This window comes from Schistocerca nitens, chromosome 2 (genome assembly GCF_023898315.1).
Source record: "Schistocerca nitens isolate TAMUIC-IGC-003100 chromosome 2, iqSchNite1.1, whole genome shotgun sequence".
Classification (NCBI taxonomy): domain Eukaryota; kingdom Metazoa; phylum Arthropoda; class Insecta; order Orthoptera; family Acrididae; genus Schistocerca; species Schistocerca nitens.
Window position 1 is genome coordinate 994032369 of NC_064615.1, and position 13483 is coordinate 994045851.

The following is a 13483-nucleotide window of genomic DNA, read 5'->3' on the forward strand; positions in this document are numbered from 1 at the left end:
TCCTAGTGTGGTGGAGGCAGCAAGTGGGCTGGTTCCGCCATCTTGGACCCGCCATCTTGGACTGCTTTATGACCCTCATGGGGTGGGTGAAAATTATCTGGCCATCAATCAGTTTAGAAAGGTCTGCAGGCAGTGTCAGTGGCCTCTGGATTTTACACACAATAACATGACTTGGGTTTAAATTAATGTCTGCTGTCAGCCAGAGGGTATGAACTTGATTACAGCAGGGTAATAAACCATCCTGGATCCTACTGTACCCTTTGTGACTCGCAGGGAAGGCGAGGGGGCTCATAAATGAAGTGAGGGGAGGAACTCATAAACCATTGTGGATCCTCCTGACACATACATAGATAGTCCTAAAATTGCGTCAGTATATCTAAAGCCGCAGTATTGATGTTAGTCATGAGAGCAAATTCTTCCTTGATCGTTTGAGACTAGCGAGTGTACCATCGGCCAGGAGATCGAGCACTTCAGAAGCCTGTCAGGCTGTGATGCACGCGACCAACTAATGAGGTTCATGGTGTGAGAATGAAGAGTCAGTGATCTTCACTGATACTGGACGTTAAGGTACGCTATGTCAACAAAAGTGTCCAGACACCTGGCCGAAGTCCGCAGCTCGTGGTCGTGCGGTAGCGTTCTCGCTTCCCGCGCCCGGGTTCCCGAGTTCGATTCCCGGCGGGGTCAGGGATTTTCTCTGCCTCGTGATGACTGGGTGTTGTGTGATGTCCTTAGGTTAGTTAGGTTTAAGTAGTTCTAAGTTCTAAGGGACTGATGACCATAGATGTTAAGTCCCATAGTGGTCAGAGCCATTTGCACCATTTGAACACCTGGCTGAAAATGACTTGCAAGTTCGTGGCGCCCTCCATCGGTAATACTGGAATCCAGTATGGTGTTGGCTCACCCCTAGCCTTGATGACAGCTTCTACTCTCGCAGACATACGTTCAATCAGGTGCTGGAAGATTTCTGTGGGAATGGCAGCCCATTGTTCACGGAGTGCTGCACTGAGGAGAAGTATCGATGTCGGTCGGTGAGGCCTCACACGAAGTCGGCGTTCAAAAACCTTCAAAAGGTGTCCTATAGGATTCAGGTGAGGACTCTGTGCAGGCCAGTTCATTACAGGGATGTTATTGTCGTGTGACCACTCCTCCATAGGCCGTGCATTATGAACAGGCGCTCGATCGTTTTGAAAGATGCAATCGCCATCCCCGAATCTCTCTTCAACAGTGGGAAGCAGGAAGGTGCTTAAAACATCAATGCATCAATGTAGGCCTGTGCTGTGATAGTGCCACGCAAAACAACAAGGAGTGCAAGCGCCCTCCGTGAAAAACACGACACACCCTAATACCACACCCTCCGAATTTTGCTGTTGACACTACACACGCTGGCAGATGACGTACACCTGGCATTCGCCATAACCACACCCTGCCATCGGTTCGCCAGATTGTGTACCGTTATTCGTCACTTCACACAACGTTTTTCCACAGTTCAATCATCCAATGTTTACGCTCCTTACACCAAGCGAGGCGTCGTTTGGCATTTACCGGCTTGATGTGTGGCTTATGAGCAGCCGCTCGGCCATGAAATGTGTTTTCTCACCTCCCGCCTAACTGTCATAGTACTTGCAGTGGATCCTGATGCAGTTTGGAATTCCTGTGGATAGATGTCTGCCTATTACACATTACGACACTCTTCAACTGTCGGCGGTGTCTGTCAGTCAACAGACGAGGTCAGCCTGTGCGCTTTTGTGCTGTACGTTTCCCTTCACGTTTCCACTTCACTATCACATCGGAAACAGTGGACCTAGGGATGTTTAGGAGTGTGGAAATCTCGCGTACAGACGTATGGCACAAGTGACACCCAATCACCTGACCACGTCCGAAGTCCGTGAGTTCCGCGGAGCGTTCCATTCTGCTCTCTCTCTCTCTCCCGATGTCTAATGACTACTGAGGTCACTGATAGGTGGCAGCTCAATGCACCTAATATGAAAAACGTATGTTTTTGGGGGTGTCCGGACACTTTTGATCACATAGTGTACAGTTGTCTAGGCGTGCAGCCAAAGACACTCTTACGACTTGGCTGCCGTAAAAAAAGCATTAGCCGGCCTCTGTGGCCGTGCGGTTCTAGGCGCTTCAGTCACAGGAACCGCGCCGCTGCTGCGATCGCAGGTTAGAATCCTGCCTCGGGTATGGATGTGTGTGATGTCCTTAGTTTAGTTAGGTTTACGTAGTTACGTAGTCTAGGGGACTGATGACCTCAGATGTTAAGTCCCATAGCGCTTAGAGACATTTGAACCATTTTTTTCTGATACAACATGTAAAGATGACGTGAGGCTAGCTTATTATTTAGTTTGAACGCGGCAGTCAGCTAATAATCCATCGACTATTCTATATCTATTATAAATGATGATTAACTGAAACCCTCAGCTGCCGACAGGTGTTGTTGATATACCTCGATGTGGACAGCTGAAAATGCGTGCCTCGACCGGGACTCGAACCCGGGATCTCCTGCTTACATGGCAGACGCTCTATCCATCTGAGTCACCGAGGACACAGATGAATAGCGCAACTGCAGGGACTTATCCCTTGCACGCTTCCCGTGAGACTCACATTCCCAACTGTCCACAATTCTACACATGTAATGTACCGTATAGACATTTGCCCATTCACTCATGTGAATCTCACGGGAAGCGTGCAAGGGATAAGTCCCTGCAGTCGCGCTATTCACCTGTGTCCTCGGTGGATCAGATGAATAGAGCGTCTGCCATGTAAGCAGGAGATCCCGCGTTCGAGTCCCGGTCGGGGCACACATTTTCCGCTGTCCACATCGAGGTATATCAACAACACCTGTCGGCAGCTGAGGGTTTCAGTTAATCATCATTTATTCCAGGGAAAAGCTGCACGGTCAACAACAGTAATCTGTTCTTTCGAGAACATATCTATTGCTTTGTGATGGCGTGTCTACACTGAAGGATGAATTGTGATCATCCATTGATTGCTGAAGAAGGCGTTGTTTGATAATAGCTATTTGAGTGTAGTTGTCAAACGGCCTTTGGGCGGTAGAAGCATCTCAAAAAAAATGGCTCTGAGCACTATGGGACTCAACTGCTGAGGTCATTAGTCCCCTAGAACTTAGAACTAGTTAAACCTAACTAACCTAAGGACATCACAAACATCCATGCCCGAGGCAGGATTCGAACCTGCGACCGTGGCGGTCTTGCGGTTCCAGACTGCAGCGCCTTTAACCGCACGGCCACTTCGGCCGGCAAGCATCTCAAAGGAATGAGTGATTTTTAGAACATCACTGAGATTTGTTTTGTGCAATGTGGGCACTTAATGATCCTTTTATAAATGTACTACACACCTTGGATAGGAGATTAAGCATATGACAGTTTACACGTCTGACAGCTGAAGTTGCAGAGAACGTACATTTGCCGGCCGCGGTGGTCTCGCGGTTCTAGGCGCGCAGTCCGGAACCGTGCGACTGCTACGGTCGCAGGTTCGAATCCTGCCTCGGGCATGGATGTGTGTGATGTCCTTAGGTTAGTTAGGTTTAAGTAGTTCTAAGTTCTAGGGGACTTATGACCACAGCAGTTGAGTCCCATAGTGCTCAGAGCCATTTTGAAGAACGTACATTTCAACTGCTGACGACAAGTAAGACTTCAAGTCGTCCATGTAGAACGAGTGCTTTTCATAAGTCGCAGGATTATTCCACACCCATCTCAAGTCGCTTGTTTTGTTCACAGACGTTCAGTCGCGAGTCGCCGCTTTGTACTTGTACGAGAGCTTGCCAAGAGCGAGAAGGTACAGGACTCTCTTAAGGCAAGCTAAAAACTGAGACCGATTTCAGCCTATGAGAATGAACACAGCAGATTCATTCTGTTACTGCCATGTTTCGCGAGAGAAGGCCTCGCTTTCTTAGTGTTTGTCGTCTGGGGAAACCTACTTCTTTCGTGTTCGTTGCCTGGGGCAGTAGGACAGAGCAAGTAGTCTTTCAGGCATATTGTCATAGTGTATATACATGAGGGAATTTGAGCAGAAATCAGGGTCTTGCTAAGATCGCAATTTGCCGAAAGTCTTGCACTCGCATCGTTCAGTTAATCGGAAATTACGTCCTGCCGTTTTTGTGAGGTTTTTTGTGCAAATCTAACTTGTGGAATATCGTGTCTTTGTTCACATTCTGTTTCATTCAGAACGCTTGGTGAACCGAAGCCGTCCGCTGATTACGTATCAATAAAGTCGACTGACGTATGAGTAGCAGTTTATACTCATTTCCTAATTTTCAAGGGATTTATAATATTTCTTTTGTGAATCTGAGATGTTGTTTCAGAAAGTTCATCAAGTGTTCTTACGCGATGTTTACCCATCGCCACACTTGTAAAAACTGTGCAGTTTCCCTACTGAAAAATTATATTATTCTTGCATTTAGATCTCCTGGGTTTATTAACTTATACCATTTTTCGATATTATCAATTTCAACTAAGTGCGTTCGTGTGCATATTGGAATTTTCACGTACGTTCGTGGGATGGTACATACTTGCTTATGCTGTAACATGCATTCAGGGCTATAATGCGCACTCTTTGCCTGTTAAGCTTAAATGTAGTAAACAATTTTCAGACAACAAGGGAAGTCGTCGCTGATACTGCTACTCCGAGAACTTCGAGTGCTGAGGCTACGTCATTGCAGATTAGGAGTCTCTCACTTCGTCCTACACATGTGTCGCGAAATGGCCATGACGGGATTTTCACAGAAGTTAGAGCCCATGCGGATGCTAAAGCCGTCGGCACACGAACCGTGCTGTCAAACGTTAACGTTGAGTGTGCCAAGTTCAAGGTGCTGCTGAACGCTCAGGAACGATGCAACTTGTGCATACGGTACGTGGGCCCCAACGTGGTATACGCGATCGCAACGCACCGTAAGTCACACTGTTTACTCTACGGGGGCCCCTAAAATTCCCACGTTAGCTCTATTAAAACGCACATTTCTTCCATCGTCCACGAAAAGGAAAGTACCATGTCCAATCAATAAGGACACAGGCATATAAAAGTTCCATTACAAACAGTGCGGTACAAATTTGGAATAATTCTCCGCATAAGATAAACATTATTTCATCATTCCCACATTTTAGTAAAACCCCAAGGTCAGTCTTACTTGATCACTGTTCCTTCCTAGTAGCAGAATATTTGCAACATGTGAATTACCAAGCGTAAAAAAAAGGAGCAAAATATCTATATACAAGTAGCGCAAGCTGTTCTGTAGATTAAGCCAATGGAACGAAGTCACCCCTCAAAAAAAGGTGAACTTATATATACATAACATCAAATATTATGGTATATACTTATATTAAACTAATAATAAAGTATCAGAACCTAATAAAAACGCGAATATTACGAAAAAAAATGTAGGAGTGTCAAGACGCGAACTACCGTCTCAAGAAATAACTCAATACTGGACAGTGGCGGTACTCATTACACTAACCCAACAAAACACACGCCCTCTATTTAAACATATTATGCTACCTCTTGCTGAAAATCTGAATCGTAGACATGTTACTGATTGAAATTTAATTATAACAAATTGTACCAAGAACAATGCGGTTTGGGTGGATCTTCAGTGTGTCGCTGCCTTCAAATAGCCTACTCTCATAATACGCAAGTTACAATAATTATTTTGCCACGAATATGATGTTTTTCATTATTTTATTGGAAGGAATCGCACAGTTAACAACGGGTTTTCCAGTGATTCTCAATTTGCTGATGCTCTGAAACGGCATATATACAGGCTTGAGATGAACGCCAATATGGCGCCTCACAACTCTGTACTGAAGGGAGACGGGGTGCGTGTGACGTACGTGGCGTTGTGCCATCTCATTGGTCAACGCTCAGACGCACGCTCAGAATATCTGACATGCCAGATATTGCTTTGACGTTCGGAAAGAGTGGTGCAAAATGAACCCCCGTTACAATCATCGTAAGGTGCTTTGTGCTGTAGATGTAATGTGGGAGTAGATGTATCACCTCGCTGACACGGGCATGTAGCGAACTCGTCCTTTGGAGTTCTTCGTAACTGAAGGATCTGAAAACCATTACCCGCACATTAGTTTCCTAAGGCAGTACTCTACATCTACATCACACTCCGCATCGTAAGCTGCCGAACGGTGCGTGGCACGGGCTGCTTCTGGTACTACTAACAGAACCCCCAACCCTGTTACGTTCGCGAATGGTGCGCGTGAAGAACGTTTGTCGCTACTCCTCTGTATTGGCTCTAATTTCTCGAATTTTCTCGTCATAGACATTACGCAATATGTACGTGGGAGGGGGGGGGGAGGGAAGGTAATATGCCGTCCATGTCTTCCCGAAAGGCTCTCTCGAAAATTCAATAGCAAATCTCTCCGTGATGCACAACACCTCTCTTGTAGCGTTTGCCAATGGAGTTTGTTGAGTTTCTCTGAAACGCTCTTGCGACGACTAAACGATCCCGTGACTTAACGCGCCGCCCTCCGTTGGATGTTCTCTATCTCTTCTATCAGTTAAGGATCGCAGATTGATGCACAAAACACAAGAACCGGTCGAATGACACCGTATACGCCACTTCCTTCGCGGATGAGTTACATTTTCTTAAGATTCTTCCCATGAATTTCAGTCTGGCGTCTGCTTTTCTTACTGAGCCTTGGCGCTCGTTACTGGCGCGCCAGTCTCTTGGATGTCCATTGTCGATCTTTCGATGTTTCTTATCTTTGCTTGCCTCGTTGTTTTCCGCATTCGCGGGGCGAGTGGCAGTTGACGTTTGCTCGGGCTACCTGCTGAGACGCCAAGAGGTATGAGGTGGAAGCAACCACGTATATGCGGAGTTGGTTGTACGCGGTCTGCCGGTTCAGGATGGAGGATATGTGTTGGCTGCCTGCCTGTCTGCTCTCCTGATTTTGCTTGCCGTGCCTTGCGACCGCCTAGCTTGGGTTGCTGCCTGGTGTATCCTACACGAGCCATACCGGACGTCCAGCAGAAGTTAAGCAGCCTTGTGCTTCTTTTAAAGAACAGGAGCAAATCTATAAGACCTTTTGTAACCAATTTTGGTGGCAACCTAAGTGTGGCCTTAGCGTTTACACTGCCTTTGGGGAGAGCTAATTCTCTTGAATTTAAATAGTTGCGGTTCCCTGTCCTATATAATCTTTTGAGGGTTTTATTTGAATTTTGTCTTTGGGGTTCCTTCCTTGTGCTTGGTTAAATGTTTACGTGTATAGCGGGAAGTGACTCCTGGTTAAAACTCGGAGAAGGTGTTTGATGTTACTGCCGCCTCCGGCATTCGTCCTTTCAATTAAGTGTTGTCATCCCTTCGAACGACCTGGTGTCACTCCTCGTTAATTAATGCTTGTTTATGTGTACTTAATTTTGAATTGGCCATTTGAATTAATATTTTGGAGCGCAGTATACCACTAATGCAACCTCATTGTATACCACCTTGTGCCCTGGTCTAGTACCTTAATTTTCAGTGACACGAGTTAGCTCCACTACCGGTTTTACTGATGTGCTCCCTTCAAAATCTTGTCTTGTATAAGTTTGCTCCATGTGTGTCTGGAAACACAGAGATGAGCCTTAGTAACTTCAGTGCTAGTCAGTTAATGGAATCTTCCTTTTGGCTTGGCTTCCACTGAAGAGTTTGAGTGGAGCGTAGTGTGTTTGATTTGTTATTCATTTAATTACTGTAAGTTTGTTGATTTCATGGGGAGCAAGACATTTAAAGACTGTGTATTAACTCCCCTATATGCTGGGTGTTGCTAATTCGTTCCATATGGCCTACTACTTATTCAATGGCAAGGCTGTTGATTAGTTGGTTACTGTGAGTACAAATTCACGCTGTTTATTTGTTGCTGAAATTGTTAATGTGTCTGTGTCGCGGTTCAGTCACTAGCTACGTTTTCGAGCTAAATTGATATAAACCTTACATTGCATCCTTAAAATTTGTTGCCAGCAGAAACTCTTAAGAGAACTAAGTTTTGTCACTGCTTATGTTAACCTTTACTGGGAGCAACATTTCATGTAGTTAAATTTTGTCTTAAAATGTGTATTTCTCTGATGTAATAAACGAGTGATAAAAGAAAAAAGCAAAGGGGCCTGGTCCTTCCTATTGTGTCCGGTTTGTAACACGTATCACTTACTATTTGATTTATGTGGTCATTCGACTTATGGTCGCTCTGGATAGTTACTCCTAGATGTTTTACTGTACACAGCAGTTTGTTATCAACAGTGTAGTCGTACAGTAGTGGATTTCTTTTCCTTCGTATGTGCAATATGTTACATTTACTTACGTTTGGGGTCTATTGCCAGAGCTAGCAGCATTCATCAGTCATGCGCAGGTCATTCAGCACATCGGTACTGTCTTCTGGCGTTGGTACATTCTTGTAGACAACCGCATAATCTGCGAACAATCTTAAAGAGCTTCCGACGCATGTGTTAGATTACTTATATACATTGTAAACAGTAACGGTCGTATCATACTTCCTTGGGGTACTCCGGAAATTATCTTTACAACTGTCGAGCTTGTACCGTTAAGAGCGACATGTCGTGTTCGTTCCGCAAGGAAGTCTTGAATCCAGTCACAAATCTCATTCGATTCTCGACATGCTCGTACATTTTTCAGTCTACCATACAATTCTCAAATCAGCATGACAAAATCGTCTTTGGAGATTATATATCCAAGAATGTTATAGTACAAAGCATTTGACTTATTACATCATGATCGTCGTTTGCTGAATCAGCAGCGTAATACTCTCATAACCGCGAATTTACGATTTTCGCTGGTTATAACTGTTTTACCTTTTTTGCCTTTATCAACATATGGAAATGTTTGTAAAATGGTTCAAATGGCTCTGAGCACTATGGGACTCAACTGCTGTGGTTATCAGTCCCCTAGAACTTAGAACTACTGAAACCTAACTAACCTAAGGACATCACACACATCCATGCCCGAGGCAGGATTCGAACCTGCGACCGTAGCGGTCGCACGGTTCTGGAAATGTTTGTAAATTCTGTATCATATTTTTAATAAAAGCAGCATCTTTTTTAAATTACCAATAGGACAAACGTGCGAATATTCACAATAAATTATAATTCGAAAGAAAATACTGATACATCACACAGGAAATAAAATATCTCTCATTTAACGACAAGGCCTGTAGCAAAATTTAATTTATTTTCATGTGAATGCAAATGAAAATAACAAATCTTACTTTTAATAAAAATTATCATTTGAGGAAACGATCTACCCAAGGAAATCTACCGTCATCGGTGCTTTTCAAAAATTAGACAAATTATCAGCCAAGACCAAATCCATGCAAAAGATTCACATATGTTGGTCTTGCTTTGAAAGTGCACAGATGACTTTAAAATAGCATAAAAGATGCTGACAAGACCTCCAGGATCGTTTTCTGATTACTGTGACAAGAACCATCTGTAGCCAGACCCACACAATGATTACCTGTGCGTTTTACGCATACTGAATACACAAGACAGGAAGAAAACAGTGATTTGGAAAGGCATGAGCTGGATCATTGTTTTACACAAAAATACCTGGGGGCTACCGTACAGAAATCACTCACCTATCGGCGGCATTGCCTTGATACACTGTTGTGCAGAACTTTAGGACGGAAGTAACTTCCGCATCATATGTCACAGACAAGAAACATAGCTCGGTGAAACTTGGATCACACACACAGAAAGTACTGCTGCAGTATAGCAAGGTAATTGAAGGAAATGCGCTATAAGGAAACAGAAACGATGCATTTGTTCAAAGACAATAACTACAGCAAAGCCATCGCGATTTATGATGGCCCCTGAAGACATGGTTCTTAATAAGGTATGTGATCACTATAGACGCTAATACACAATTTGCAACGAGCGTATTGTCATCCATAAAAATAAAGTAAGCGTCGGATACAGTCCTGTAAAGACGAATATGCGGAAGGAATACAACGGCATATAACGCTTACCGGTAAATGTACTGTGTTAAAGGTTTGAAGGACAGCACGCGCATGCAACATTATGCCTTTCCGCGCCATAACAGCTGCACCACTAAAACGATCATATTCAACAATGTTCCTGGGAGCATATCTTGTTCTCACCTCACGACATATGAGGGCTCGTCCAGAATGACTAACTAGACAATCTGCTCTCATCCGAGATTACGCGACAGCACTCTTAATCGCTCCAATCCCTATGCTTTGGTATCATTGTAAAGGGTGCCGCTGATGTGTGGATGTCAGCGGAACACCGGTCGCCGGGCAAAGAGGCGACCCTTATGCGATCGCCGCGCCACTGTTGAGTGTGAGACTCCGTGCCTTGCTGTCTTGTAAAATATGGTTGCAATGGCAGCTGTTGATTGACGTGGGTCCATCCATGCTTTTTGCACAGCGTAGCTGTTATCTACTGCTGTAGTTGACCGTGGTCGACTATCTTCTCTCTTTCGGGCAGCTGTGTCTGTGATTCACGGCGTTCCTTTTGCACCTGAACAATGTTGTGAGCAATACCAAACTCCTGGGTTACAGTCAACACGCTTCGTCTGTCATCCAGGTTCTCGTTGATTCTTCCCCGTGTCCAAATGTCGAAACTTCCTGGCAGCACTTCACCGCGAAAGCCAAAGGTGCCGAGTTTGAGTCTCGGTCCAGTACACAGTTTTAATCTGCCATAAAGTTCCTCAAAGATCTATTCTGCACCGAAATCTTTGACTGGGCGCTACTGTAATGCCATGTGATGTCTAGCTTTGTTTGTATGACTGGGAAACCTCTAGCACCATTCTCCCGCGCTTCGACTCATTTTCACCAAGTTGTTAATATGTTATGTAACTATATGTATCTCGTCGTTAAGTTCCGGAGAGCAGTTTATGATACACAAGCTGTCAGCCCAGAAACAGCTCATCCCGTAACAGTAAATGGGATACTGAACCCCAGGCGTCCGTACTTCTGCTATGGCACTCTGTTTCTCAGCTGGTGAATATGCCTGCCCTATGTGGTATGAATCCACCCACACAAAAGAAGTAGACAGATCTTCTGAATGAAACTGCAACGTTAATAACTGGACGTGTGGAACCAGCAGCTGTTAATACAGGGTACAGCATGACAGGCGTCGTTCCTCCAGACATACACCAAGAAGTAGACACAAATGCCGAAAGAAAGGAAGTCGAAGAAAATGAGTTACACGTCTTGCACGTACATACTCCACCAAGACCTAGGTTGCAGTCCAGGAAGATCTTTCTACAGTCAACATCTGCACTAAATACATCAGCCAAGACAGCCAATAAACACTGTGAGCAGCCAAAATAAGTCCTCTCCAAACAGGTGTGAAGCCAGCAGAATGCTTACCAAGCGGATACAGCTTGGAATGGACCACATGGAGATCACTGAACAGGTTACGAACGGGCATTGGCATAGCCAAAATGAAATGCGCATGTTACAAGGGCCAACGCTGTGTGAATGTGGAGAAGTATAGACAAAGAAGCATGTATATTTCTTACAGTTCGGAGGAGCTATTCAAGGAACCAGGAAATACTGTAGCAGCTGCTCATTTCTATGCAAAGACGGTTTGATTTCAGTTGAGTACAGGGTGTCCATAAAACGCTGTAGATACAGAACCACTGCTCAAAATGAGGTCAAATTTGCAGTTTATTGACGCAGGGGGAAACGAGTGGAACAATTTTTTTTAAAAAACGAAGATTTGACCAACAGATAGCACTGTAAGCGTCGGAATATGCACAGCAACAGACTTACACGGCTGCTCTCTAGCTTGCGTCTGAGACGCCCAACATGACTGTATCCCCGAAGGATCGCGTGCTGTTAGTAAAGCTCCTTCACAAGAACGCTGCGGTGTGCCAGTAGCTCTGCAGAAGTTCCGGACACTCAAGGGTATGAAAAAAGGCGTTAGTCCGAGGTCTGTTATGGGTCTGGAGGAAATTATGACAAATTTCGGAAAGATAGGTTCTTTTGAAATGTAGTGTGACATAGAGAGGAAAGCACCAGATCCGACGTCTGTCGAAGATGTGGCCACAGCATTGCAGGAGGAGTCGAGCGATAGTGTGCAAAAATGCAGTGCACGTGGAATTGCCCTAACGATGGACATGCCTGCGAGCTCGGTGCAAAAATCCTACCAAACATCCTGCATTGCGGTCTCTAGTATGATAAAAGAAAAAACAAATGAGTTAAATATATTTCAATTTCTTTTTCAATTTTAATCTGATATATATAATTGAAATATATATATATATATATATATATATATATATATATATATCAGATTAAAATTGAAAAAGAAATTGAAATATATTTAACTCATTTGTTTTTATATATTGTGTTTCATACTAGAATGTCGTGTTCCCAGTTTGGCACAGCTTTGCCACAGGAAACATGAAAGCGGTCGGCGACGTCCGTCTTCTGGTCGGCTCCTGATCGTTGTCAGAAGGAGGCTTATTTTTGTTTACGCAAAGACTTCTCTTATTTGGAAAAGAACAACCCGGATTTCTTTACGTAATCAGTATGAAATTTATAATCACCTAAGGGACCTTTAACAATGAACAATAAAAAAAATTGCATTTGCAAATGAAATCATTAATAAATGTGGCAGCTATGAGTTGTATAGAAGACAAGGAGCGGCCTTCTGTCTACGACCAGGATGCCGCAGTATTCTCTGCTGCAGTAAAGGCTGTTTGATATTTACAAAAATAATATGACATGGAGGTAAAAAAATAAAGGAAAAGAATAGAATAAGAAATCTGGTAAACACTAAATATATTCAAACAATTCTCACTACCAAATTAGGGCTTATTTATAAACAGTATAACTTACATAAGTACTTTTCTAACTGTATGGTGCGATCAGATTTCAGCCTGCCCTGTGCTACTCCTTGGTTCACGTTTTTGTCACAAATTACAGTCATTACTTTTCTCCTCCTTTCAAGATAATTCTTGCACCGTTCAACACCTTCATAACAATAACTTGCCGGTTTACAGTTTCGAACATAAATTACTTGAATTTTATTAATTAATAATGTTGTCTGCACGCTGGCAAGACCGCTCACGTTTATACCTTAAAGTCGACCTTCTTTACGTTTTCACATTACAAGCAGAAGTACATTAAAATCTGAATATCTACAAAAGTTTTTACTGTCATTTTTTATTTAGGTCGAAGCGGAACGTCCAGTTCAGCTTCTGTTAAAATGGTTCTTTGATTGCGCAATCGATGTATTAGCGTCCGCGCTAGATGCGCATCTTTACAGTTCTTTACGTAAATTATACAAAACAAATGTCTTTCAAAGAATAGGTCTCATCTCATAAGTTGATCATTTAATATACATAGGGTACTCACAGGTTTCATACGACGGAAATCCCAATAATATTACAGGTCCTTACAAAATCAAGCACGTTTAGGAGTTGATTCCTGCCGGCAAGATAAATGTTCGCGCGCACGTTAAACGTTACCTCTACATTGTGCAAAGGTAACTG